The sequence below is a fragment of the Hyperolius riggenbachi genome, chromosome 4 (assembly GCF_040937935.1).
Source record: "Hyperolius riggenbachi isolate aHypRig1 chromosome 4, aHypRig1.pri, whole genome shotgun sequence".
Taxonomy (NCBI): Eukaryota; Metazoa; Chordata; class Amphibia; order Anura; family Hyperoliidae; genus Hyperolius; species Hyperolius riggenbachi.
In genome coordinates, this window is record NC_090649.1 from 441,362,985 (window position 1) to 441,369,475 (window position 6,491).

The 6,491-nt window shown below is 55.8% G+C and overlaps 1 protein-coding gene across 1 annotated transcript in view; it reads right to left on the minus strand.

The window, feature by feature from the left end:
- The window catches only part of LOC137504319 (ATP-binding cassette sub-family C member 10-like), a 54,252-nt gene extending 48,200 nt beyond the window's left edge, over positions 1 to 6,052 (minus strand). The window contains exon 1 of the mRNA XM_068232579.1: positions 5,976 to 6,052. The gene's annotated coding sequence lies outside the window, so the exon portion shown is untranslated. The remainder of the gene's footprint in view (positions 1 to 5,975) is intronic.
- Between the last annotated feature and the right edge of the window lie 439 nt (positions 6,053 to 6,491).

Here is a 6,491-nt window from a genome sequence, read left to right on the forward strand (position 1 = left end):
TGAAGGCTCTGACAAACAATAGAGACAGACACAGACAGTAGAGGAAAGAGCGGTGATATTCTACCGGCAGCTCTGTGTAACGCGAATGTGCAGTGGAAACTTGAAATACAAGTTTCCACTGCACGTCCTACACGCCCCAAGTTTTGAGGTTATTGAGGGGATTTCCCGAAATACGTCCGTGTCAAATTTCAATCCCCAAACCCAGATTATTTACTCTAGATTTGTTAACCAGCAGGGTTTGGGGGCTGCAATTTGGCACGGAGGTAGTTTGGGGAGTCCCTCAACATTTGGGGATTCTAAGAGGCGTGGCTGCGGACTGCGGAGATATGATTGTCCGCAGTACAAAAGAAGCGGCATCCGGCATGCATGTCCATGAGTCGGAAAGCTGTAGGGAATCTTAGCCGATAGTCAAGAGAAGCTGCCCCGGAGCAGTGCTTTTCAGCGCTGCTAGATTTGGGCGCAGCCGGCGCCTCCATAGACTTCAAATTCGGCCTCCAGCAATCGCTGGAAGCCGAATTATTTCATTCCCCCCACTATCCATGGCGGCCTGGAGGGGGAATAGTAATTAAATCGGCCCAGACTCGTGCAGAAGCAGGATCAGCTATATACCGCTGTATCCTGCGCCCAAGTCTACCGGCGCCGATTTCAAATGTTCAGCGGCACAGGTACAAGTCATGGGAAGCTGAATGGCTGAGGAAGGACTTGCACCATAAGTCAGAGGAAGCTGCACAGCCATTAGCCAGGGGAACTGCACTGCCATGAGTTGGGAGACATGGCATAGGCGCCAGTCAGGGAAAGTTGTGAGTCAGGGAATGCTGTATGGCCATGGTTCAGCCTCAAGTCAGGGGAAGCTACACTGCCATCGGAGGAAGCAGCTTGGGCATGAGTCAGGGGAAGCTACACTGCCATCGGAGGAAGCAGCTTGGGCATGAGTCAGGGGAAGCTACACAGCCATGAGTCAGAGGAAGCAGATTCAGCTTGGGCATGAGTCAGGGGAAGCTGCACAGCCATGAGTCGGAGGATGCCACATGAGTGCAAGTCAGGGGAAGCTGCACAGCCGTGAGTCAGGGGAAGCTGCACAGCCATGAGTCAGGGGAAGCTGCACAGCCATGAGTCAGGGGAAGCTGCACAGCCATGAGTCAGGGGAAGCTGCACAGCCATGAGTCAGGGGAAGCTGCACAGCCATGAGTCAGGGGAAGCTGCACAGCCATGAGTCAGGGGAAGCTGCACAGCCATGAGTCAGGGGAAGCTGCACAGCCATGAGTCAGGGAAAGCTGCACAGCCGAGAGTCAGGGAAAGCTGCATAGCCATGAGTTGGGGTAAGCGGCAGGGGAAGCTGCATGGCTGTGGAGGGAAGTACAGCTATGGGTCAGGGGAAGCTGCAAAGCTGTGAGTCACGGTAAGCTGCATGGCCATGAGATAAGTTGCACAGCTGTGAGTCAGGAATGGCTGCTAGTCAGGGGAAGCTGTGCGGACATGAAGGGAAGCACAGCCAAGAGTCAGGAAAAGCTGCACAGCCGAGAGTCAGGGGAAGCTGCACAGCTGAGAGTCAGGGGAAGCTGCACAGCTGAGAGTCAGGGGAAACTGCATAGCCATGAGTTGGGGTAAGCGGCAGGGGAAGCTGCACGGCTGTGGAGGGGAGTACAGCTATGAGTCAGAGGAAGCGGCACAGCTGTGAGTTACGGTAAGCTGCATGGCCATGAGAAAGCTACATAGCCATGGGTTAGAATAAGTTGCACAGCTGTGAGTCAGGGATGGCTGCTAGTCAGGGAAAGCTGTGCGGACATGGAGGGAAGCACAGCCATGAGCCAAGGAAAGCTGCACAGCTGAGAGTCGGGAAGCTGCACAGCCATGAGTCCAGGGAAGCTAAGCTTCATGGCCGCAAGTCAGGGGAAGCAGGAAGCACAGCCATGAGTCAGCGGAAACGGCACAGCCACGAGTCAGAACGTATTGCAGAACTCTGCACTACTTCAGTCGTTAATCATAGTTAATTTTTGAGAGCTAATCTTGTTCTTGTGATCTATTTTTTTTTTGTATGTGTGTCCCACTGACACTTGTGTTGCATAGACAGTGTTCAGTGCACCCACCTCATCACTGCATATACCTACCTGTTGTGTTCAGTGTACCCACCCATGGTCACAATGGCAGACTTGCCCTCCAGAACAGATTCCTGTGAAAGGCAAGTGGTTTCATCATTGTCCTCCATAACAGATTCTCGTTAAAGGATTAAAAGTTGATTCATCTCATATACAGCAGGGCCTCGAAAGTCCTCCTGTATTGTTATTTTTGGTCACTACCTCGGGACGTGCATTGCCATGCCTGCTGCCTTCCTTGGATATGTGGTGGTAGCCGTTCCTGCTCCTTTGGCCACAGTGTGCCTGCGGCCTTCCTTGGATGTGTGGTGGTGGTAGCCGTTTCTTAGGCTCCCACTCCGGACCGCAATCGAACCAGGATTCCCCGGCCATTACCCATGGTCACCATGCTACTGAGAAAGTACCATCGAAAGTTTCACACAGTTGAATGGCAGACTTGCCCTCTATAACACATTCTTGGCAAATGCTTTCGATTTGGTTCATCTTGTGCTGGGTCAAGGGTCCATCTGACCACAGATGCCTGGTCTGCAAAGCACGGTCAGCGCAGGTACATTATTTATACAGCATGGGTCTCAGGCTCCCAGTCCGGACCGGAATCGAACCCTGATTCCCCGGCCATTACCCATGGTCACAATGGCAGACTTGCCCTTCATAACAGATTTTCGTTACAGGCAGTGAAAAAGTTACAGGAAGCAGAAAAAGTAATTTAAATAAATAGATGTAAATCTTTAACTATGTTAGAGAAAGAACCATTGAAATTTGATAAGGCAGTCAGACATTACCTGATATCACTGAGTGAGAAAGAGCAATCTCGCCATGGTGCGCAGTAGTCCAGCACGGCCGTCACTACACAAACAGCTGTTTGCGGTGTGTTACACAGTGAGTTTGGTCTGTCAGTGTGAAGCAATACACTAATTACACTACCTGATTGATGTATACACCTGCAAGATGTTTTAAAGCACTTTAGGCCTGCAATTTAGCATGAGTCAGGGGAAGCTGCACAGCCATGAGTTAGGGGAAGCTGCACAGCCATGAGTCAGGGGAAGCTGCACAGCCATGAGTCAGGAAGCTGCACAGCCATGAGTCAGGAAGCTGCACAGCCATAAGTCAGGGGAAGCGGGAAAGCTGCACAGCCACGAGTCAGGGGAAGCTGCACAACCATGAGTCGGGAAACGGCACAGCCATAAGTCAGGGGAAGCGGGAAAGCTGCACAGCCGTGAGTCAGGGGAAGCTGCACGAGTCAGGGGAAGCTGCACGGCCATGAGTCGGGAAGCTGCACAGCCGTGAGTCGAGAAGCTGCAAAGCCATGAGGCAGGGGAAGCTGCACGAGTCAGGGGAAGCGGCACAGCCGTAAGTCAGGGGAAGCGGCACAGCCGTGAGTCAGGGGAAGCGGCACAGCCGTGAGTCAGGGGAAGCGGCACAGCCGTGAGTCAGGGGAAGCGGCACAGCCGTGAGTCAGGGGAAGCGGCACAGCCGTGAGGCAGGGGAAGCGGCACAGCCGTGAGGCAGGGGAAGCGGCACAGCCGTGAGTCAGGAAGCTGCGCAGCCACGAGTCAGGGGGAAGCTGCGCAGCCACGAGTCAGGGGGAAGCTGCGCAGCCACGAGTCAGGGGGAAGCTGCGCAGCCACGAGTCAGGGGGAAGCTGCGCAGCCACGAGTCAGGGGAAGCTGCGCAGCCATGAATCAGGGGAAGTTGCACAGCCATGAGTCAGAGGAAGCTGCACAGCCATGAGTCAGGGGAAGCTGCACGAGTCAGGGGAAGCTGCACAGCCATGAGTCGGGAAGCTGCACAGCCGTGGGTCGGGAAGCTGCAAAGCCATGAGTCAGGGGAAGCTGCACAAGCACGAGTCAGGGGAAGCGGCACAGCCACGAGTCAGGGGAAGCGGCACAGCCATAAGTCGGGGAAAATGCACAGCCATGAGTCAGGAAGCGGCACAGCCGTGAGTCAGGGGGAAGCGGCACAGCCACGAGTCAGGGGGAAGCTGCACAGTCATGAGTCAGGGGAAGCTGCACAGGTATGAGTCAGTGGGAAGCAGCACAGCTGTGAGTCAGGGGTAAGCTATGCAACCACGAGTCAGGGGAAGCTGCACAGCCATGAGTCGGGAAGCTGCACAGCTATGAGTCGGGAAGCGGCACAGCCGTGAGTCAGGGGGAAGCGGCACAGCCGTGAGCCAGGGAGAAGCGGCACAGCCGTGAGTCAGGGGAAGCTGCACAGCCATGAGTCAGGGGAAGCTGCACAGCCATGAGTCAGGGGAAGCGGCACAGCCACGAGTTAGGGGGAATCGGCACAGCCATGAGTCAGGGGAAACTGCACAGGCACGAGTCAGGGGAAGCTGCACAGCCATGAATAAGGAGAAGCTGCACAGCCATGAGTCGGGGAAGCTGCACAGCTGTGAGTCAGGGGAAGCTGCACAGCTGTGAGTCAGGGGAAGCTGCACAGCTGTGAGTCAGGGGAAGCGGCACAGCCATGAGTCAGGGAAAGCGGCCCAGCCACGAGTCAGGGGAAGCTGCACAGCCATGAGTCAGAGGAAGCTGCACAACCATGAATAAGGGGAAGCGGGAAAGCTGCACAGCCGTGAGTCAGGGGAAGCTGCACAGCCATGAGTTGGGAAGCTGCAAAGCCATGAGTCAGGGGAAGCGGCATAGCCACGAGTCAGGGGAAGCGGCACAGCCGTGAGGCAGGGGAAGCTGCACAGCCATGAGTCAGGAAGCTGCACTGCCATAAGTCGGGGAAACTGCACAGCCATGAGTCAGGGGAAGCTGCACAGCCATGAGTCAGGAAACGGCACAGCCATGAGTCAGGAAACGGCACAGCTGTGAGTCAGGGGGAAGCGGCACAGCCACGAGTCGGGGAAGCTGCGCAGCCGTGAATCAGGGGAAGCGGCACAGCCGTGAGGCAGGGGGAAGCTGCGCAGCCACGAGTCAGGGAAAGCTGCACAGCCATGAGTCAGGGGGAAGCTGCACAGCCATGAGTCAGTGGGAAGCAGCACAGCTGTGAGTCAGGGGTAAGCTATGCAGCCACGAGTCAGGGGAAGCTGCACAGTCATGAGTCGGGAAGCTGCACAGCTATGAGTCGGGAAGCGGCACAGCCATGAGTCCGGGGGAAGCGGCACAGCCGTGAGTCAGGGTAAGCTGCGCAGCCACGAGTCAGGGAGAAGCGGCACAGCCGTGAGTCAGGGAGAAGCGGCACAGCCGTGAGTCAGGGGAAGCGGCACAGCCGTGAGTCAGGGGAAGCGGCACAGCCGTGAGTCAGGGGAAGCGGCACAGCCGTGAGTCAGGGGAAGCGGCACAGCCGTGAGTCAGGGGAAGCGGCACAGCCGTGAGTCAGGGGAAGCGGCACAGCCGTGAGTCAGGGGAAGCGGCACAGCCGTGAGTCAGGGGAAGTGGCACAGCCACGAGTTAGGGGGGAGCGGCACAACCATGAATCATGGGAAGCGGCACAGCCATGAGTCACAGCAAACTGCACAGGCACGAGTCAGGGGAAGCTGCACACCCATGAGTCAGGGGAAGTTGCACAGCCATGAGTCAGAGGAAGCTGCACAGCCATGAGTCAGGGGAAGCTGCACAGCCACGAGTCAGGGGAAGCAGCACAGCCATGAGTCAGGGAAAGCGGCCCAGCCGTGAGTCAGGGGACGCTACACAGCCATAAGTCAGGGGAAGCTGCACACCCACGAGTCAGGGGAAGCTGCACACCCATGAGTCAGGGGAAGCAGCACAGCCATGAGTCAAAAAAAGCGGCCCAGCCGCGAGTCAGGGGAAGCTGCACAGCCGTGAGGCAGGGGAAGCTGCACAGCCTGGAGTCCCGACATACCGTAGTTTCGTGTCCCTATCCCCCATATGGTGACACGAAATCTCGACATATCACAGGGGATGGGATCCATACCTTTTGTGGATATGCTGTACTTGGACACCTTGCGGTCTCTATTCTTGCTTCTATCGATGGCGTTGGGTGTGCACAGGGTTTGATCTTTGCTCTGCTCTCTGCTCTTTATATTTGCAGAAAGTTGAGTTTTGCTGCCAGCTAATGACTCACTAAAATGTCTATCTCCAACATTCATAAAATTCACCAGCTTCCAGGGCTTTGCATGAGGAATAGAGAATGTAGCCATGTTGCTTTTTTAATGTTTATTATCACATGCTCTGCAGTGCTGCTTGGTGAATAGAGGGAGTAGATGACAAACCATAACCAGTAGAGATTACAGTAGGAGGAGAGGATCTGCCCAATCCAACTCATTGGCCTCGTGTAACGATTGCGGAATCGTCTCCGTGGTCAGCGCACCAGACGTGCGCTGGCGCGGCGGATTTCCTCCACAAGCGTATAATTGAGGACACCCAGGCTAGGTGCTATGCACCTGCAGAGGGAAATTCCTGTCGGCAGGTGGAGCTGTGGAGTGCAGAG